The sequence below is a fragment of the Meles meles genome, chromosome 3, assembly GCF_922984935.1.
Source record: "Meles meles chromosome 3, mMelMel3.1 paternal haplotype, whole genome shotgun sequence".
Classification (NCBI taxonomy): domain Eukaryota; kingdom Metazoa; phylum Chordata; class Mammalia; order Carnivora; family Mustelidae; genus Meles; species Meles meles.
Genome location: NC_060068.1, coordinates 104,079,935 through 104,102,922, shown reverse-complemented (window position 1 = coordinate 104,102,922; position 22,988 = coordinate 104,079,935).

Sequence of the window (22,988 nt, the reverse complement as noted above, 5' to 3'; positions counted from 1 at the left end):
ACCTTCCCTCCCTTCTTTCTGCTTTTGTTTCTTTCTTTTCTCTAGCTGCGTGGCGGGTTTCCTTTATCAGTCTGGCTTGCTTTGGGATGCCAGGAGAGGAGGTGGAGCTCGAGTCTCTACCTGGCTGGGGGTTTAAGAGGAGGCTCTAGGAGCACTGTGGGAAGAAAGGAATAAATGCATATAAAACACCTTGCTGTAACTCAACAACAGCAACAAAAACAAATAATCTCAACTGAAAAATAGGCAGAGGATTTGGATACACCTTTCTCCAGGGAAGATACACAAAGGGCCGATAAGCCCATGAAAACATAGTCAACCTCACTAACCATTAGGGAAATGCAAACTGAAGCCACAATGAGATACTGCTTTGCACCCATTGGGATAGTTTTTATCAAAAACAAACAAACCCCGAGAATAGCAAATGTTGGTAAAGATGTGGGGATAGTTTTTATCAAAAACAAACAAACCCCGAGAATAGCAAATGTTGGTAAAGATGTGGAGAAATTGGAATTCTTGTGCACCACAGGTAGGAACATAAAACAGGTAGGTGCAGCGATTGTGGAAAATAGTATGGTGGTTCCTCAGAATTAAAAATGAATTTACTGCATGAACCAATGATGCCACTTCTGTGTATATACCCAAAAGAATTGAAAGCAAGGCCTCAAGAAGATACTTGTACCACATTCCTAGCACTACTCGTCACCATAGTCAGAAAGTAGAAACTCCCCAGATGCCCGTTGACAGGTGAATGGATAAACACACTGTGGTGTCTCCATCCCATGGAATGTTATTCATCCTTTAAAAGGAAGAAAATTCTGGCATATGCTATGACCTGGATGAATCTTGAGGACACTATGTTAAGTGACATAAGCCAGTAACAGAAGGATACATATTGTATGATTTCATTTATATGAGGTACTTGGAGTAGTCAAATTCACAGAGACAGAAAGGAGAATAGTTGTTGTCAGGGCTGGAGGCAATGGGGAAGGAAAACATATTTTAATGGTATGGAGTTTCAGTTTGGGAAGATGGGAAGAATTTGGAGGTGGCTGGTGGTGATGGTTGTACACCGGTGTCAATGGAAATTCCCAACATGGATGTACTAACAGACTCCAGAAAGAGTGCCCACTCACAGTTAGGTTACTGCTCTTTATCTTTGTTCGGTGATTCTGTGTTCAGGGATGTGCCTTTCCCCTGACTTTGCTCTCTTTCGGGCCTTCGACGGTCAGTCAGTCCCACAAGCAGTGGTTTTGTCTGAGGGCCCCATGAACAGGAATTGCCATGTGGAGAGAGCTGCTGACCTGGGGGCTCGGGGCTTTGGCTGGGTGAGGAGAGCAAACAAGAATTTCTGTTGTGACTACAACATATGCTCCTGTGGAGAAACCTGCCCTAGTTGGTTTTCTCTGAGGTCTAGGTTTTTTCTAGAAAATCACCTTTCGACTTCCAACCAGGTAGTTTCTCATGCCTCTTGGAGATATTCTGAACAAATTGCTCGTCTTTTTTTTTTCTATCTGATAATAACCCACATGGACCAGTCCCTTAAGTATCTCTGCCTTCCTCATCCCGAAAACCTTGAGTGTCCAGGATCATTTCATGAAGGGAGGACAGTATGGAAATCACTGTTTTCTAAAATTCAGAGATTGCATGCCACTTCTTTCATTTTTTGGTTGCTGTTATCCATGTTCCCTCTGTGTTACTATTTCCTTAATATTTTTTAGTCATTGTCCTAATCTTTAGCACTATCCTAATGAGTTGTTATCTATGAAGTCATGGATTTTATGTTCCATTATACACACATGGACTTATACACATTGTTTGTATGCTGACACTTTACTGAATTCCTGTACAAGTTCTAGCAGATTTGGGGTGGAGTCTTTTGGGTTTTCCACATAAAGTATCATATCATCTGCAAAGAGTGATAGTTTGTCATCTTTGCCGATTTGGGTGCCTTTTATTTCTTTTCGTTGTCTGATTGCAGAGGCTAGGACTTCTAGTACTCTGTTGAATAGCAGTGGTGATAGTGGACATCCCTGCCGTGTTTCTGACCTTAGTGGAAAAGCTCTGTTTATCCATTGAAAATGATATTCTCTGTGGGTTTTTCTTTCTTTCTTTTTTTTTTTTTTAAGATTTTATTTATCTATTTTTTTTAAAAGATTTTAGTTATTTTATTTAACAGACAGAGATTACAAGAGAGGCAGGCAGAGAGAGAGCGGAGGAAGCAGGCTCCCTGCTGAGCAGAGAGCCCGTTGTGGGGCTCGATCCCAGGACCCTGGGATCATGACCTGAGCCAAAGGCAGAGGCTTTAACCCACTGAGCCACCCAGGCACCCCTTTATTTATCTATTTGACAGAGAGATCACAAGTAGGCAGAGAGGCAGACAGAGAGAGAGGGAGGAAACAGGCTCCCTGCTGAGGAGAGAGCCTGATGCGGGGCTCAATCCCAGGACCCTGAGATCACGACCTGAGCCGAAGGCAGAGGCTTAACCCACTGAGCCACTCAGATGCCCCTCACTGTGGGTTTTTCATAGATGGCTTTGATGATATTGAGGTATGTACCCTCTATCCCTATACTTTGAAGAGTTTTGATCAAGAAAGAATGCTGTACTTTGTCAAATGCTTTTTTCAGCATCTATTGAGAGTATCATATGTTTCTTGTTCTTTCTTTTATTAATGTATTGTATCACATTGATTGATTTGCGGATGTTGAACCAACCTTGCAGCCCAGGAATAAATCCCACTTGGTCATGGCAAATAATCCTTTTAATGTACTGTTGGACCCTATTGGCTAGTATTTTGGTGAGAATTTTTTCATCCATGTTCATCAAGGATATTGGTCTGTAATTCTCTTTTTTGATGGGTTCTTTGTGTGGTTTTGGGATCAAGGTAATGCTGGCCTCATAAAATGAGTTTGGAAGTTTTCCTTCCATTTCTATTTTTTGGAATAGTTTCAGGAGAATAGGTATTAATTCTTCTTTAAATGTTTGGTAGAATTCCCCTGGGAAGCTGTCTGGCCCTGGGCTCTTGTTTGTTGGGAGATTTTTATGACTGCTTCAATCTCCTTACTGGTTGTGGGTCTGTTCAGGTTTTCTATTTTTTCCCGGTTCAGTTTTGGTAGTTTATACATTTCTAAGAATGCATCCATTTCTTCCAGATTGTCAAATTTGCTGGTGTATAGTTGCTCATAATATGGTCTTATAATTGCTTGTATTTCTTTGGTGTTGGTTGTGATCTCTTCTCTTTCATTCATGATTTTATTTATTTGGGTCCTTTCTCTTTTCTTTTTGATAAGTCTGGCCAGGGTTTTTTTTTTTTTTTTAATATTTTATTTATTTATTTGACAGAGAGAGAGGTCACAAGTAGGCAGAGAGGCAGGCAGAGAGAGAGGAGGAAGCAGGCTCCCTGCAGAGCAGAGAGCCCCATGCGGGGCTCGATCCCAGGACCCTGAGATCATGACCTGAGCCGAAGGCAGAGGCTTAAACCACTGAGCCACCCAGGCGCCCCTGGCCAGGGGTTTATCAATCTTATTAATTCTTTCAAAGAACCAGCTCCTGATTGATTTGTTCTACTGTTGGGTTTTTTTTGTTGTTGTTTTTTTTTGTTGTTGTTGTTGTTTCTATTTCATTCATTTCTGCCCCGATCTTTTTTTTTTTTTTTTTTAAGATTTTATTTATTTATTTGACAGACAGAGATCACAAGTGGGCAGAGAGGCAGGCAGAGAGAGGAGAAGGAAGCAGGCTCCCTGCTGAGCAGAAAGCCCGATGTGGGGCTCGATCCCAGGACTCTGGGATCATGACCTGAGCTGAAGGCAAAGGCTTTAACCCACTGAGCCACCCAGGCGCCCCTCTGCCCCGATCTTTATTATTTCTCTTATCCTGCTGGGTTTAGGCTTTCTGCGCTTTTCTTTTTCCAGCTCCTTTAGGTTTAGGCTTAGGTTGTGCACTTGAAACCTTTCTTGTTTCTTGAGAAAGGCTTGTATTGTTACATGTTTTCCTTTCAGGACTGCCTTTGCTGTGTCCCACAGATTTTGAACTGTTGTGTTTTCATTATCATTTGTTTCCATGAATTTTTTCAGTTCTTCTTTAATTTCCTGGTTGACCCATTCATTCTTTAGTAGAGTGCTCTTTAGCCTCTGTGTATTTGGGTTCTTTCCAACTTTCCTCTTGTGATTGAGTTCTAGCTTCAGAGCATTGTGGTCTGAAAATATGCAGGGAATGATCCCAATCTTTTGATACCAGTTGAGACCTGATTTGTGACCCAGGATGTGATCTATTCTGGAGAATATTCCATGTGCACTAGAGAAGAATGTGTATTCTGTTGCTTTGGGATGGAATGTTCTGAATATATCTGTGATGTCCATCTGGTCCAGTGTGTCATTTAAGGCCTTTATTTCCTTGTTGATCTTTTGCTTGGATGATCTGTCCATTTCAGCGAGGGGGGTGTTAAAATCCCCTACTATTATTGTATTATGTTGATGTGTTTTCTTTGATTTTGTTATCAATTGGTCTATATAGTTGGCTGCTCCCATGTTAGGGACATAGATATTTAAAATTGTTAGATCTTCTTGTTGGACAGACCCTTTGAGTATGATGGAGTGTCCTTCCTCATCTCTTATTATAATGTTTGGCTTAAAATCTAATTTATCTGAGGCGCCTGGGTGGCTCAGGTGGTGCGTCTGCCTTAGGCTTAAGTCATGATCCCAGGGTCCTGGGATCAAGTCCCATATCAGGCTCTCCACTCAGCTGGGAGGCTTTTTCTCTCTTTCTCTCTGCCTGCAGCTCCCCCTGCTTGTGCTCTCTCCCTCTCTTTGTCAAATAAGTAAATAAATAAGTAAATTCTTTAACCAAAAAAAAAAAAAAAAAAATAGACTCACCCTAGACTTCTACTAGCATTGGGGCATTCTCCCCAAGTTTTTCTTCTTCCTTCTCTTAGAGCTGCTGTTTGTACCCTGCTCCACCACACCTTGGACGGAGCAAGTCAGCTGACTTGCCAGGTTGCCCTTAGAACTCTGCCCAGTAGCCTCAGTCCCAGAGAGGGCTGGGCAGCTGAGATAGGCAGTTGTAGGCCGGTTTTCTTTGCTGGATGTGGTCTATTAACCCCCTTTATAAAAAGGTTTAATTAAAATGTGTTTAGGGACACCTGGGTGGCTTCAGTGGGTTAAACCTCTGCTTTTGGCTCAGGTCATGATCTCAGGGTCCTGGGATCGAGCCCCACATCGGGCTCTCTGCTCAGCAGGGAGCCTGCTTCCCCCTCTCTCTCTCTACTTGCCTCTCTATCTACTTGTGATCTCTCTATATATACCAAATAAATAAAATCTAAAAAAAAAAAATAAAATAAAATAAATAAAATGTGTTTATTTGATCAAATTACAATGTTTATATCTTAAATGTACAGCTTGATGATTTTTTCTGTGAGTAGATACCCATGAAGCTAGCACTAGCACTCAAATCATGGTATAGTCTTGTGCCCTTTGATATGGTGGTTATTAGCCATGTGTGACTATTGAGCAATTGAGGGGTGGCTGGATGAGGGGCCCCTAGACTGACTTAGTCGCTAGAGCCTACGACTCTTGATCTCGGGTTGTAGTTTGGGGCCCACATTGGGAGTAGAGAAGACTTAATAAAATTGAAAAAAAAAAAGTGACTGCTTGGAATTGAGATGTGCTGTAAGTGTAAAACACACTTTCAACAACTTAGCACAAGAAAAGCATATATATCATTGATAACTTTTAAATAGTAATTAAAAGTCCAAATCACAGTATTTTGGAGGTTAAATAAAAATGTGTCATTAAAATTAAACTTCACTGGTTTCTTTTTAGCTTTTTGTTTTATTTTTCAACTTTATTTTTAATTTTATCATTTTAATTATTTGTCAGAGAGAGAGAGAGAGAGCACAGCAGGGGGAAGGGCAGGCAGAGAGTGAAGGAGAAACAGGCTCCCCACTGACCAAGAAGCCTGATATGGGACTCAATCCCAGGATCCTGGGATGATGACCTGAGTCAAAGGCAGATGCTCAACTGACTGAGCCACCCAGGCATCCCATCTTTAGCTTTTTTAGTATGGCTACTAGAATATATTAAATGACATATATAGCTTGCATTATTGTTTTTCTGGACAATGGTGGTATGGAATATTCCCAGCACCCTGGAAGGCTCCTTTGTGTTCCTTTCCCATCAGTCCCATCCCTACAGTTAACCCTTATCCTGATCTCTATCAGCATAGCTTCATTTGGCCTGTTCTTGGCCTTCATGTAAATGGAATAATATAGTATATACTTTTCAGTATTAGGCTTTTTTCATTATTAAACATTAGATCTGTGAAATTCATTCATGTTCTACCATGTTGAAATGGTTTGCTATTTTTTATTGTTCTGTAGTATTCCTTTTTTTTTTTTAAGGTTTATTTTATTTGACACAGAGAGAGAAACAGCCAGAGAGGGAACACAAGCAGGGGGAGTGGGAGCCTCCTGCTGAGCAGAGAGCCCGATGTGGGTTTTGATCCCAGGACCCTGGGATCATGACCTGGGCTGAAGGCAGACGCTTTACAACTGAGAGACCCAGGCATCCCTGTTCTATAGTATTCTCTCGGTATGAATTGGCAACACTTTATTTTACTCATTATGTTGCTGATGAACACTGGTGTTTTCCCAGTGTTGGATTATTGTTAGTAAGGTTATTGTTAATAAGCTATATGATTTTGTGTGTGTACTTGGTGCACGTAAACACACACTTCTATTAGTATATACCCAGGAAAGGAAGAGCTGGGTCCTGGGGTGAATGCAGGTTTTGCTTTAGTAATGTCACATGACGTTTTTCCAAAGTGGTTATTAGAATTTGCATTTCCATCAGCTGTGGACGAGTGTCTTAGTGGTTGTACATCCTCGCTGACACTTGGTATTGTCAGTCCTTTTGATATTACCTAGTCTAGCAGAGGGGCAGTCACATTTTGCGTTGAAAGTAATTCTTACATTTTCTTCTCTTTACAAGGTGACAAGACACCCACCTAGAGGATATATAGAACATAGACACAGGCAAAGTAAAGACAATAAAAATATCCATCATCTCACTCAAGTCAACTACTGTTAACCTTTTTTTTTCTTTTTTTTTTAAAGATTGTATTTTTTTATTTATTTGAGACAAAGAGAGAATGCATAGGAGGGAAGGGGCAGAGGGAGAAGCAGGCTCTCCGCTCAGCAGGGAGCCCAGTGCAGGACTCCATCCCAGGACCCTGAGACCGTGACCCGAGCTGAAATCAAGAGTCAGATGCTTAATTGACTGAACCACCTAGGTGCCCTGCTGTTAACCTGTGATATATATCCATTCTACATTTATTAGTGCGTATAGTGAAAAAAATGGCATCATACTATAGTAATTTTTTTCTGACAATTTACCATGTTCCATCTTTCCATGTCTACCAACATTCATCTACAATATAGTTTTTTTTTTTTAAGATTTTATTTATTTATTTACAGAAAGAGAGAGAGATCACAAGTAGGCAGAGAGGCAGGCAGGGAGAGGTGGGGGGAGGAAGGCTCCCTGCTGAGCAGTAACACCGATGTGGGGCTCGATCCTAGGACCCTGAGATTGTGACCTGGGTTGAAGGCAGAGGCTTAACTGAATGAACCACCCAGGCACCCCTACATCATAGTTTTTAAAAGCTAAATGATGTTCCATTTTATGGATGTGCCGTAATTTGATCAGTCCCCTTTTTCTTGAGCATTTATGCAATTACCAATTTTTTACTATTATAAACAGTATTATAATCAGCACCCTTTCTCACTAAATCTTTGTTATCATCTTTAAAATTTTTCCAATAAGGAGTTGCCTATTAAAAATGTTGGCATGCTGCCTCTCTGCCTGCTTGTGATCTCTGTCTGTCAAATAAATAAAAATAATAAAAAAAAATGTTGGCATGGGGGCACCTGGGTGGCTCAGTGGGCTAAGCCTCTGCTTTTGGCTCGGATCATGATCCCAGGGTCCTGGGATTGAGTCCCGCATCGGGCTCTCTGCTCAGCGGAAAGCCTGCTTCCCCTTCTCTCTCTGCCTGCCTCTCTGCCTACTTGTGATCTCTGTCTGTCAAATAAATAAATAAAATTTAAAAAATTAAAAAATTAAAAAAATAAAAATTTTGGCATGTGTGTTTTGGAGGCTGCCAGTCAGTCTCTCTGAGCAGCTCCCTCCCCAGGCTTGATAAGAAAATTCTATCTCTTTTCAGTAAATGATATTTTGAAGGCAAGAGGGCAAGAGAATTTTCTCTAGAACACGGAGTTACTCTTTCCTAGATCTAAAGTGCAGGAGGCACTGGTCTCCTAAGAATGCTGGGTCAGTTAGTAAGGCAGAAGCTCAGGCAGGTCATGTTACCAGGGCAGAGAGGGAGTCTTTGTGTTTCCCAAGGAAGAGCTATCTGGACCAAGGAAGGGGAATGTGTCTCTGTGATAGGGCAAGTGCTAACTAGGTGAGTCAGACAGACCTGAGGGATCTCTTGGGTGAGATCTGTAAAAAGGGTTTGGGGAGGGGTGCTTGGGTGACTCAGTGGGTTAAGTCTCTGCCTTTGGCTCAGGTCATGATCCCAGGGTCCTGGGATCGAGCCCTGCATCGGGCTCTCTACTCAGCAGGGAGCCTGCTTCCCCTTCTCTCTCCGCCTGCCTCTCTGCCTACTTGTGATCTCTATGTCAAATAAATAAATAAAATCTTTAAAAAAAAAGGGGGGGGTTGGGGAATAACAGATCATTAGGTCTTGGCTGCTGTTAGGGCTTTAATCGTATCCCTAGTGGCCGCCATTGCTCCCTCCAAGTGGGATGTTTTCTCTGTGGAAGAGAAAATAAATGTCTGAAAGCACATGGAAGGACTTGTTTCCCTGCCCACTCCTTTGGGCTGACTTGAGCACTCTACAGAGAAAGGGGTTTATAGAAAGAAGCTGACAGAGCAATTCAAGATGGACACCCCAAGATGGAGGGCAAGCAGAGTCACCAGAGGGCCTAGGTGTGCTGCTGTAGCTCAGAAACAACCAATTCCATCCCCAACCCCCGGGAAACACTCTGCTCTGGGGCCTTTCATGATGGCTGATGCAGAGGTGATGCTTTTCCAAAGGGATTCATTCAGGAGCCACAGTCAGGAAGTGTTGCTAAAGAGCAAAATAAAAAGACCTGGTGACTACAGAGGGAGGGCTGGTTGGTGTGCACTTTCGAGGCTCCTCTCAGGGCTTCCCAGAGAGACCTGGGGCACTCTGAGGAGGGCAGGGTTTCCGCTGTTGCACCTGTGGGGGCTCTGGAGGCTGGTAGCTGTCATGCTGTATTGCGGCTGATCCAAGAAAGATTGAGAAGCAAGCCACATGTCTCTTAGGACCCGGCCTCGTGAGCCACATGCCCGCACTTACACCAGCCATTATGTCTGTTATGTTACCAAGTCCCTCCTTTTGAAGGGGACAGGGTCATGGATTAATGCACATATTTTAAAACAACAGCAACCAGTGATACATCCCCACAGTCTGCACCTTTAGAAAACATTACTGGGAGTGAAGAGAGTTATTAGTTCATAAGTGGTATTATGATAACCAGATACCTATTTGGGAAAAACACAACAAGGAAACAGAAACTTAGACCCTTACCTCACATTTTGCACCAAAATAAATTCCAGATAGTTGAAATAATTGAAGTGTACAAAAGTACTGGAAGAAAACTTAGACAAACCGAAATAGGGTGGAATATGGAAGTCCTTAGTTCTGTCATGCTCATATTACTGCAAACTCAGGCTTTTAAGGGATGTGCTGATGGGTTTATAAGAAATTATTTTCATTGGTTAAAAAAAGGAGGTAGAGAGGGGCATATTGAATCATGACATCCTAGCTTAGGCAACACAAAAGGGATGATTAGTCGATAGGATCATCCACTTGTGAAAATTAAACACATCAGCGGAGAAAAACCAAGTAAAAGACAAATGAAAGCTGGACAGCAATATTCGTCAGTCATAAGCAGACAAGAACTAAACCTTGAGTAGAAAGAGCTCGTACAAATTCATGTGAAAAAAAAAAAAAAGACTCTAAAACGTGTCGGGGAAGTATGTCTCTTGTACTGGGTAAGTACAGAGTAAGGGTGCAGGGGGAAGGTTGTGTGTGCGGTGTCTGCACTGCCCACAGATCATTCCAGAGGCCAGGATGCAGGTTGAGGATGAGTGAGTGTTGATTACGGCTCTTTGTTTTGGTTTTAAAAATGTCTGCATATTATTTCTCTTCCTCACCCTTCAGTTCTCTCCTCTCTCGCTCAGAGAAAGCTCTTCCAGATACTTCCTGTGCAGTTTGTGACTCACAGCTAGATTATGGTGATTTCAGCAAGCAGTGCTGATTTCAGCAAGAAATCCTCCCCACAACATAAACTGGGTCCCTGTGATGCCCAGAGAGTGAATTGGTACTGGAAAGTCAGTGTGGCCATTTAGCACCTCCTTCTTAGGCCCTTACTATGAATCTGGAGCCCTTTTTCTTTTTTTATGATTTTATTTATTTGAGAGAGAGAGGGAGACTGAGTGGGGGGTGGGTAGGGGCAGAGGGAGAGGGAGAGGGAGAAGCAGATACCCGAGCTCAGGTGACACAAAAGAAATGATTAATCAGGGCTGCCTGGGTGGCTCAGTGGGTTAAAGCCTCTGCCTCTGGCTCAGGTCATGATCCCAGGGTCCGGGGATCCAGCCCTGCATTGGGCTCTCCTCCTCTCTCTCTGCCTGCCTCTCTGCCTATTTGTGATATCTCTCTCTCTCTCTCTCTCTCTCTGTCAAATAAATAAAATCTTTTTAAAAAATGATGAATCAGTAAGATCACATGTGAGCAAGGAGCCCAATGTGGAGCTCCACCCCAGGACCAGGAGATCGTGACCTGAGCTGAAGGCAGGTGCTTAACCGACTGAGCCACCCAGCCACCCCAGAACCTTTTTTTTCTTCTTTTTTTTTTAATCTGAGTGTACACATGAGGGAGAGTATGGACAAGAAGAGGCTGGACAAGAAGAAAGGGCATGGCCTGGAGATCCAGGTTTGGGGCCAGTTCTGCTACTTTTCATCTCCATGACCAGACAGGTCCCTTCCAGCCCTGGGCCTCAGTTGCTTCCTGTGTAAAATGAGTCGGGAGACTGAGGGTCCCTACAGGGTCTTCCATCTCTAACATCCAAGGACTCAGCTCATTTTCTCTTTTTCACATGTGGGCTCTGGTAGCTGTTTAACTTTACTTGAGAAATTTTGGAAGTCCTTTGAGAGTCCTTCTTAGATTTTGGAACCCACTGAGAGTAAAATAGAAAGTGCCTTCAATTACTGAAGTTTTCCCTCCATTTTCTAAAAAAGATTCCATCCCACTCATATGGAAAAAGTAAAATTGTGACAGAGCGAAATGACTAAGGTGGCGATGGTTAGGTGTTGAGTCTGACAAGGTCCCCATCTTCGGATCTGGCCACAGATGTGGGTGTGGGAGCCAGGGGGGACCAAGAACTTTATACTTAATTTTCCTGGACATGTGATTGAAACAAGGATGGCATGACATACATGATTCTGGGAGAGAAGGTCTCTGTCCCTAGGTCTTAAACTGCCCATGGTGCTGCTAAGCTGAGAGGATGTAGGTCTGAGCAGAGGGCAGCCGTCATTCTTATACATGGAAACAATCTGATGTGGCATGAGGCCAAGCAGAGGCTACAGAGATGAGAGGTGGTGAGAGCGTCATGGAAAGAGGACATCAAAGAAATAAGAAACAAGAGGGAGATTCAGAGGGGCCTGGAGAGAGAAAGAGAAGTTCACCTTGAAGCTGAAGTCTTGGTTCCTGTAACTGGCCCTTACCGTCTAGAAGCTACCTGACTATCTTCCTAGCTACGGGAGTTAATACATCTTCTCTTTGCTTCAGATAATTTGAATTTGGAAGTGTCCTGAATAATGTACTAGTGTAACTCCAGGAAGCTCTTCTTAAATTGTAAATGTGTTATCCAGAGGGATGACACATGAAACCAGGAATGTAGGTTAGGTTTTCAGATGAGCTGTGACTACTATGTAGAACAGATACATTTTGACAAGATAAAGCAAGAGTATCGCTAGAGAAAAGAGGTATTTCTAGAAAACGGGGAATTTCACATGCTGCTGAGGGAATGGAAAATGGTACAGCCATTGTGGGAAACAGTTTGATACTGCCTCAAAAAATTGACCATATAGGGTGCCTAGGTGGTGCAGTCAGTTAAGCATCCGACTCCTGGTTTGGGCTCAGGTCATGATCTCAGGGTTGTAAGATTGAAGCCCGAGACAGGCTCTGCGCTGGACGTGAAGTCTGCTTAGTCTTCTCTCTCTCCTTCTCTCTCTGCCCCTCCCTCCACCTCCATCTTCACCCCCCACTCACACACTCTCTCTAAAAAACAAAACAAAACAAAACAAAAAAAACTTGAACATATGTTGTGGAATTTAAGAAACAAAACAAACGAGCGAAGGGGAAAAAAAAAGAGAGAGAGAGAGACAAACCAAGAAACACAATCTTGAGAACAGATGGGTGGTTACCGGAGGAGAGGCGGGTGGGGTTGGGGGTGCAGCGGAGGAGGGGGAAAGTGCAAAAAGTCCCTGTTGTGATGAGTACTAGGTGATGTATGAAAGTGTTGAATTACTATACTGTATGCCTGAAACTAATATCATACTGTATGTTAACTATACTAGAATTAAAGTAAAATTTTTTAAAAAACTGAACAAATGTTATCTCATGAGCCAGCAATTCTACTCCTAGTTGTATACCTAGGAGAATTGAAAACATATATTCACACAGAAACCTGTACATGAATGCTCATGGTAGGATTATTCATAATAGCCAAAACCAATTTCCATCCATTGATGACCAGATAAACAAATTATAGTATATCTGTATGATGGGCTATTACCCAGCCATAAACAGGAATGGAGTTCTGATGCATGCTACGACATGAACTTGGAAAAAATGCTAAGCGAAAGGAGCCAGTCACAAAAGGCAATGTATTGCATGATTCCATTTATACGAAATGTCTGGAACAGGCCAATCTATGGAGGCAGAAAGCAGATTATTTGTTGCCAGGAGCTGAGGCAAAGTGACTTGTACACTTTAAAGGGTGAATTTTTTCCCAAGAACCAAAAAAAAAAAAAGTGAATTTTTGGTGTGCCTGGCTGTCTCAGTCCCTAGAGCATGTGACCCTTGAGCTTGTGGTTGTAAGTTCAAGCCCCCCGTTGGGTGCAGGAATTATTTAAAAATAAAATCTTTAATAAAAAAATTTTAAAAATGATGAATTTTTGGTGTGTGAATTACATCTCCATTTTAAAAGCAGGATTACTTTTATCCTGGTCATTCCCATCTTTATATCATACCATCCAGAGTACATTTTGTGGTTTGACTCTGATTCTCCCTCAGACATCCCTCTTCTAGTCCCCCATCCCACCCCAAATCCTCCACAATATTTAGAACCCCTGGAACACGTCCTAGTACAAGAAAAGGAACTGGGGCTCACTTCTCTTTCTAAAGAGCTAGACTCTTTTTCTTGCAGAGTTATTTTGTTGGATAAAGGACCAGTCTTAGCAACTCAAAGGGGATAGGCAGCAGGGGACTGAAACTAATTCACAATTTTGTTTAAATTTACTTGTCAAAGACAGAAATATTCAATTTCATGCGTACTCCCAATTCCCTGCCCTGGGAGCAGATTTCCAGGAAGCAATTATGTAGAACAAAATGTAATGGGTAACAGGGGGTGCCTGTGAATTATTCATAATCCCATAATGATTTTAACCCATTTTTAACATTACCTGCTATTGGTGTGAGCTTCTGGAAAGTTCCCAAAGTAAGCAGCAGAGAAGCTTTCTTTAGCTACGCTTCTATAACCATAAGCCTCCCGCCTTTCCCCAAACCACCTGAATAATTAAAACGAAAAGAGGCCTGGGATCCCTTTCCTCCCTGAGTCTACACAGCAAAGGTAAATGCTGCCTTATGGACTCCCATCTTTTTCACCCATCAGTCCTCCTTCCTATCTTCTCAGGGCGGTGGACGTGGCATAATGCCCAGCAGAGTGCCTGGCTCAGAGAAGGCATACAATATTTACTTGATTTGGGTTATTTGAGTGAATGAATGATGGAAAGAATTCGACGTTTGTGGTAAAGAAGACCTGGGCCAAGTAGTTTTGCTGTTTACCAGCTGTGATTTAGGCAAGTGCCTTGCCCTCATTATTATTGTTGTTTTTTCATCTGTAAGATGGAGTTTTGTGGGGTTCTTGAAAGAATTTGAGGACATAATTATAAGTGTTCAATAAGCAGTAGCTGTTCTTTAGTCTTTCTACTAGCAGTCCTGTAACTTCCCACCTCTCGTAAACAATAGAGAAACAGCCAAACCTTTCTTAGGATCCAAAGGTTCTCACACCTGGGCGTGGATTGGAATCACCTACAGGGTTTTTTTTAAAAAATACACGTTTCCAGATTCTGCCTCTGGAGATTCTGATTTAGTAGCAATAGGATGGGGCCAGAGAACATATATTTTTGGTTTTTTGTTTTTGTTTTTTAAGATTTATTCATCCATTTGAGAGAGAGAGTGAGTACAGATGTGCTCTCACACATGGGCGGGAGAAGGGCAAGCAGGCTCTGTGCCAAGTGTGGACTCCAATGCAGGACTTGGTCTCACGACCCTGAGATCATGAACTGAGCCAAAACCAAGAGTCAGTTGTTCAACCAACTGAGCCACCGAGGCGCCCCTTGGTTCCGTTTTTAAATTAAAGTAAAATTTACCTACAGGGAAATGCACAGTCTTCACAGCGTAGTTGGGTGCGTTCTGGCAAATGTGTGGGTATAGAACATTTTCATGGCCCCAGAAAGTCAAATTGATCCCCACCCTGTATAGATAGATTACCCCTCTTCTGATTTCTATCGCCATAGATGGGTCTTTCCTGTTCTTGGATGTCCTATCAATGGATGTGTCCCGTTTCTTTTTTTCTTTTGCCTCTCAAGAAGTTTTGGGGGGGGCGCCTGGGTGGCTCAGTGGGTTAAGCCTCTGCCTTCCGCTCAAGTTGTGGTCTCGGGGTCCTGGGATCGAGCCCTGCATTGGGCTCTCTCTGCCTGCCTCTCTGCCTACTTGTGGTCTTTCTCTCTCTGTCAAATAAATGAATAAAATCTTTAAAAAAAATAAAAAGAAGTTTTGGGGATCTATCCATGTTGTTGCATGTATCATGTCCATAGTTCATTACTTTTTATTGCTGAGTAATACTCCACCCTGTGGCTATACCTCAGTTTGTTTTCTCTCTTTACCAACAAATGGGTCTTTTAGTGGTTTGTTTTTTTTTTGGCAAATATGAATAAAATTGCCATAAATATGTTTTCATTTATTCTTCTAAAGATTTATTTATTTATTTTAGAGTGAGAGAGAGAGAGCAAGCAAGCAAGCGGGGGTGGGGGCAGAGGGAGAGAGAATCTCCAGCTCAGCTCCCTGCTGAGCGCGGAGTCTGAGGCAGGGCTCGATCCCACTACCCTAAGATCATGATCTGAGCTGAAATCAAGAATCAGCTGCTCAACCGACTGAGCCACTCAGGTGCCCCTGGTATTTTCATTTATTATGGTTAAATACCAAGGAGTGGGAATGCTGTGTAATAGCATAGGGATGTGTTTAATTTTATTTACAAAAGCCCTTCATGTGATGCTGATGGTCACCCAGATTTGGGAATTCCTGAGAAGGGGATGATCAACCCTGATGATTAATGATTTGTTCAGTTTTTATCTCACTATACAGGTGTCCTTCTTTTACCAGGGAAACGTTATCTGTTCTGTCTCTCTCTCTCCCCTGAGAAGCCCAACCCTTGTCTCTCTTGCTTGCCAGTACCGTACCAAAGAAGAGAGTTCCTAGCCAAGGATCCCCATGAGTCTCTTGAATTATGTCATCCAAATAGTTCCAGGAAGCAGAGGGGGTGAAGGGAACAAGAGGAGGCTGCCCATTGGTCAGACTTGCTGTAACCTAGGGATTGCTTGCTTAGGATAAAAAGCTTAACCCTCTAGTCACTTGGAAGGATTAGCTGTTTCCAGGGGACCACCACCTGATATAGGCAGTTCCACCACGTGACATGGGGCAAGCCTGGGGCACTTTGGAACCGAGGTCTTTGGTAGACCACGTGCAACTCCAAGGGAAGAGCTGTGGCAGAGCCCTGTGTAGGCTCATCAGGCTCAAGAAATTGGAATCAGAATTGGTAAAGTAAAAGTCAAAACACAACCATTTTGTTCCAAGAGTCATGCTGGTTCTTGGCTCAAGAATGATATATATATATGCTTTTCTTTGTGAAATTCTTTTTCCTTTGGGGAATGATTAGAATTTCACAATAGGGATGAAGACATTTGGGAACCAAAGTGGTGCTCTAATTCAGTGTTTCCCAAAGGGTGGTATATGTTTATGGTACTCAGAATGGTTTCAGGGATTATACAGATGAGTAAAATTAAAAATAAGTATCTGTTGGGGCACCTGGGTGACTCAGTGGGTTAAAGCCTCTGCCTTAGGCTCAGGTCATGATCCCAGGGTCCTGGGATCGAGTCCTTTATCAGACTCTCTGCTCGGCAGGGAGTCTGCTCCCCCTCTCTCTGTGCCTGCCTCTCTGCCTACTTGTGATTTCTGTTTGTCAAATAAATAAAATCTTTAAAAAAAAATAAGTATCTGTAGAAAAAAAATAAAGCCAGCACATTAAATATGTGATTTCATGGATATGTTTCTTATCATGAAGCCAAGTCAAAAAGGTAATTCAGTTTTCAGAAAAATGTTAAGTATATAATAGTATAGGTGATACACAGGGTGTTTAGAGATATAGATGAGCGGCCAGGATTTAGAAAACTGCCTCTGTCATACCATGCCTTTGATGGATGGAAACCCAAGGCCCCAAGATGCACGTTACTTGCACAAAGTCACACTTCATCAGAGCTAGGACCAGATCCCCAAACTCACCTGGTTCCTGGCCCAGTGCTCATTCCACTAACCTATTACTTCCTTTTGTAAGAAGGGGAAGGGATGTCAATGACCATGTAGCCTAGCCCCTAGATTCAAAGTCCAGTGCATTTGCAGAAATAGCCTGCAGTTTGATCAGACCACAAAGGCAGAAGGAATCCATTAATAGGTCCAGGCTCCAGGAAATCTGAGGTAATGAGAAGGAACCAGACTTCTCAGGAGCAAGCACCAAGATCTTTGTAGCTCTCCTTATATGAAATCTTTGGGTACAGAAGAGGACAGAAGCAGAAGGGACAGCTCTTTTCCCCATCTCTGGCTCCCATCCCTCCAGAACATTGAAAATGGCCTCTAATAGAAGGTGCTAGAGCCATGCTGCGTGAGCGCCCTATGTGGGCAGTCTACCTGTGCATAAGTTTTTAGAGGCCGTAGAAAAAGAGAGCTCTGATTGTTCACAGAAATAGCTTCAGGCAGCGGGCAACATGTAAGGGCACGGCTTCCCAGATGACTGTCATCTTTGAGTCTTTGCAATCCCAGTAGGGACATTCAGAGGCGGCAACTCGGTCAGAATTCTAGCATTTGCTGATTCCCACCACAGTGAGAGTAAAAAGGGCAGGCCCTGGGATGCAAACACCGACTTGAGCTTTCTCAGCTGGAAAATATAGCTAACAGTGGGCGTGGCTGAGAGGGTCCACATTATCCCTTCTCTTCTCAGAATGAGATCTTGTGTCCCTTGCTGAGGTATCACCAACCTCTACAGTCTGGGAGCCATTCATTCTCCCTCTGTGGTACCCTCAGGGTTTTGGGCTAGTGTGTGATCTGTTGAGCCCATCCCTCAAAAGAAGTCTCAGGGACCGAATCATGTGACCCCATCTGATGTCAGAAGAGATGTACTGGGATATACCGTGTTCACGTTTTCCTGAACTTACAAGATCTCAACACTGAAGGGGATGATACATTATCCTCGGGCCAGAGAGAAGTTGGTGTATGGACCCCTTCATCCCCACTTCCTGTCCTCGCTCTGGTTAAGTTAAGTAAGTGACTACAGTGCCATAGCTTCTCCTAACTTCTGTAGGCTCAGAAGGAAGGTTCTTTTATTTAGCAAAACACCTTTATGTGTTTTTAGGATATGCCAGGGTAGGCTCAGGAGTCTGATTTGAGTGGAGGTGGAAAGCCAGATACTTCTGCATTAGAAAGTAGCAAGGAATTTCACGGTTCCTGCTGGGAGCTCCAAGAGAAAGGTCAAGGAGGGAGGGAAACCATGTGATTTCCTTACAGTGAACACTAAGGATAGAAGGCAGTGAGAATCGTTTCTATATGTGGAGCATACCATGGTCTTCTTCTGAGCTATGGCATGTTCCCCATCTGTTACCCCCTAGATCTTCATAAAAGCTGCTGTACTCAAAAACTTTGAGTCGTGCATGGGGTAGGTGGGACTACACATGAGGGTGACTCAGGTGAGGTGGGCAGAAGTCTCCAGAGCAGAGGGGGACCTTGAGCTGGGACTGAACTAGGGCATAAGGCCAGGTTTCAGGAACAGAACTGAGACCACAGAAGTAAGAAAGCAGTTGTGTGGGTGGGCTGGGATGAGGGTGAGGGGTGGAGGGGCATACGCTTGGATGGGTCTCCCTCTGTAAGGGTGGTCTAGATCCTGGAACTGCCTGCCTTTCCCAACCACAAAGAACTTCCCGGGAACTCAGGAGCCTCCTTATTGTCCTCTGACCTCATCCCTGGCCTTTACTGGTTAGTCCAGCTGGGAACTGTCCTGGGCCAACCAGTGGCTTCCTTTGGAATTGTGGCCTTAGAATGGGAGAATGCTTGATGTCAGGCTGACTTCCATGACTGCAGCCTGGAAAAATAAAACTCACAGGGTCTGTCAGTAGCCATGCTGCCTGTCTTATGGGAGAAACCACTGGAAGGAGAAGGAAGGGACGAAGGAAGCTGACAGCCAGGGAGGGGAAGAGACGCTGATGGAGTCCTGATGACTATCAGGCTTCAGACCCCCAATGCATCACTGCCTGAAGATCCTTTTCCCTAAGTTTAGCCTCTACCACTTGCATCCAGAAGGGCCCACTGGGCAGCAAGCACCACTCCCTCCCCCACTTCCTCGATGTGCCCCTCCCTCCGGAAGTGAGGCACTTGGATGAGAACAGAGGGAAATGTACCCCTTGGATCAGAGCTCCTTAGCTCCTTTATCTTCTCTGCACTTACTAGTCCCCAAATCATGTTTGTTTATCCGTCTACTTTTATCACCCTCCCCCACTAGGAAAACGTAAAGTTCCAGGCTGGCTTATTTAATGCGGTGTCTCTAGTGCCTGGAACATAGTAGGTGCTCCTGAGTCACTGAAGGAAGAAATCAGGCTCAAAATCAGGCCACCGTAGACCACCTCCAAGGTCCCAATTATAGTGAAAAGATCTCAGCGCCAGACTCTTGAGTCCCGGATGTCTGAAATTGGCGTGTTCAAGTTATCCGCCCAGCAGGGTGCACAAGTATGCAGGGGCAGGGCGGGGGGGGCGCCAAGGCTGGATACATAATCAGGGCTTCATAAACCACAGATAAAAAGCCCGCAGGCGAATGTGAGGAGGGGCTGCTGGAAGAAGTTCAATGCAGATTACAAAGGTTTCGTAGGGAGCAGGGAATTGAAAGGCAGCTGTAATTAGAAAGCGTAGGCATTCACAATTGCCTGGAGGTCAGAAGGGCTGCGCTGGTAGGCTGGGAGCTGGGGCCGGAAATGGACACGGAGGCACTGCAGTCCTGGACTGACATAATTGGACAGAGACCAGCAGCCCGTTGCCATGGTAGCAACCAATCCGAGGAGCCGCTTCTGCGGTGGCAAGGAGTCAAGGTTTCTAAAGAAGGGGCTAAAAAAGCTGCCTTTGTTCCCACTCTGAACTACTTGCTGTCAGATCGCTGCGGGGGTGATGTAGCGTGGGGCCAGAGCCAACAACTGCTGGCCACGGTGGCCAGGAGGGGGCCACGTGAAGCCTCGAGGGGCTGGCTGGGCTTGGAGAAGCAAAATGTGTCGCCCTGGGGGGCTGTCTGTGCCTCCCGAGGCAGAGCCATGGCCAATGTCTTGCGAGTCTGGGTCTGAGAGCTTGGTGTTCTGATGGCAGCTTGGCCTCCTGGCAGCTGCGGGGCCCTGGGAGCCCTCAGGCCTCAGTTTCCTTACATGGACAGAGGGATGATCCAAATTTTCTTTGGGGTGATTGTCAGGGTTGAGACAAGTGAGGCCCGCCGCCTGTTCATTTAGAGAGTAGTAAATACTCTTGTCGTTGTTTTGACAGATGATACAAATGGCTTCCCAGCAGCTATCTCAAAGAGCTCTTAGCTTTGGGGATTAAAAGCCAGGTTTGGCTTCTTTAAAGGGACCCAAAAGACAGCCAACAGAGACTCAAAAACTCCAGGAGATGACCGTTCGGACTAACAAAGTTGTATTTAAAAAGAAAACATTCTTCAGACTGTTTTGAGAGCTGTGCGCCATCAGGGAATCCTTCTCCTTTGTTCTTCTGGCCAATTTGTTGGCCTGGACAGGATACGGAGTTGAGGCCTTCCTTCCACAGTGGGAGAGAGAAAACAGAGGAGAGGACTCTGAAGGGAGGGCTTCCTCCCATGTTCCTGTGAGGTAGGGCTGGAAGGGCTGAGGAGGGCTCTCTGCTTAGATGGGGACAGACCAGAGGCACAACTCTGGAACCAGAGGCACAGAAGTGCTGGAAGATGCAGACACCCCTTTTTGGACCCTGGTGCGGTCCTCTGTTGCTATGGCAACTCAGTGGGCTCTCTGGTGGGTGGAAGAAGGGCAGCAGCAGCCTGGAAATCAGCATGGGAGGCAGCAGCTTTGCCCTTGTGCTGTGGCGGTCGAGGCATTGCTGAGACTTTTCCTCTCCCCTCTCAGGCGGCCCTGGGAGGCCCTGGGACTCTGGGACCTCCCTCCTGGCTCCAGCGGGTCTCAGTGAGGAACCAGGTTCCTGTATGCAGAGAGAGCTCCCTTGGGACCCTCACTCGGAGTGTGTCTTCTGATCTCACGTTCCTCTAGAGGTTTCCTCTTTTTTTTTTTGGTAGATGTGGTCTGTTCATTTGTTCAGCCTTTGGGTTCTGTGCATCTCCTGTGCAAGGGGCCAGGTGCAGAGCAGCAGATGAGACAAAGTGCCTGCCCATGTGGAGCTTACAGTTTTGTGGGGCGCAGACGGTAAACATAAACAGGGTGTGGTATGCACCGGGGAAATTGGAGGGGTGGGGTCATCCGGAAGGCCTTTCTGCACAGCAAGCGGAAAGCCAAGAAGGAGCCCCTGCAGCTGCTGTGGGTGTGAGGAGTGCCCCAGGGAAGAGCCAGCACAGAGGCCGGGGTGGGTGGCCTGGTGGTTCGAGGAGGAGAAGGAGGGGAGGGGAGTTGTGAGGCCACAGAAGATGGAGCTGGAGAAGTGGCAGGAGGGGATTGGACAGTCTTATCGGCTTTGCCATGGAGCCTGGGTTTCACTCTGAAGGCAACAGGAAGCACTGATGGGTTTTAAGCAGGAGAGGGAAGTGATCTGGTTTGTTTTCCAAGGCCTCTGCTGGCATGCTGGATGATGGGCTGTAGGAAGGCAGGAGTAGAAGCAGGGGGCCAGCCAGGAGACTGCCGCTGGGGCCCTGGTGGGAGCTCCTGGTGGCCTGGCCCGGATACTGATGAAGTTTTAGAATATAAGTGAGGTTCGGTGGGGTGAAGTCCAAAGCCTATGACCAAGAAAGAATTCTTGAGACATTTTTGGTGCAAAATGGTGGTTTATTAAAGCACGGGGACAGGACCCGTGGGGAGAAAGAGCTGCGGCCCTGAGGTTGTGACGGGCAGCTGATTATACACTGTGGTGTTGGGGGAGGTAAGGAAAAGGGAGGGTTTGAAAGAAGACACACAGGATACCCGAGGCTTTGCTATTTGTCTAGTTAATGTTGTTTTTTCTTTCAGTAAGGCATTAGCAGTAAGATAGTTGAGAGTCTCCCGGAGGAATGTCATACTCCTGCTATCACATGTCCTTATCAATGAGCTTTAGGTTTAGAAGAAATTTAACTTTATTTACATTTTCCTGTGCCTCAGCCTCCCTCAATTTTATGGAGGGGAGGATGATATTAGGGCTTCAGGAACTGAGTTATGGGGCTTTGGAAGTTAAGCTATAGATAAGAAAGCCTCTTCCTTGTAAATCACTAGGACATTTATAAATTGAGGGAGACTCAGGTCTTGCCGGATTGTGATCTCTACAAGTGAACTATTTGTTTTTCCTTTAGGGCAGCCAGGAATGCCTGAGGAATGTCACATATATCCCATGGTGGGGGCGGGGGGGTTGCGGGGTGTCAGTTTCTGCTTTGTCCTCAACTTGCCTTCTTTTCTCTCATCAGTACTGGGATGGTAGAATTTGTAGGTCACCCCAAATGGACTTGCTGGGCACCTAAGGGTGGGGGAAGGGGAGAGTGCTGTAACCCCTTTTCTTCACCCACAAATCTCAGTGAAATCACTGGTTTTGAAAGAATATAGAAGGAAGAGTTGCAATGATGAGCATGGGGAGAGCTGAGAATAGAGAAGCCACTAGTAGATTCAAGAACAGGACAGGGACAGGACGTGACCAGGAAAATGTAAGCAACCTTGGATTCTACAGAAATCCTGGGAAGGGAGCTGCCTTGCCATCTACTGTGACAAGGGAAAAGAAGCCAGTTTATTTGGCTGTTGAAAGATTAGGAACAGCCTAAGTGCTCATCAAGAAGAAGATCTTTGCATAAACTATGGTACATCCATACAACAGAATCATAATGGGATGGATACAAAGTACAAAGCACTCACTCTGTACCCTGAAGTGGAAACAGGGCCAAGACAAAAGGTTAAATGAGAAAAGCAAGTTGTACAGTACAAAGAATATGATCCCAGGTAGGAAAACACAACAACCTTCCCCACAAAACAAAAGGCTTAAAATACCCAAGCTACAGTAGACACTTCTTTAAAAAAAAAAAAAAAAAGATTTTATTTATTTGACAGAGATCACAAGTAGGTACAGAGGCAGACAGCGAGAGAAGGGGAAGCAGGCTTCCTGCTGAGCAGGGAGCCTGATG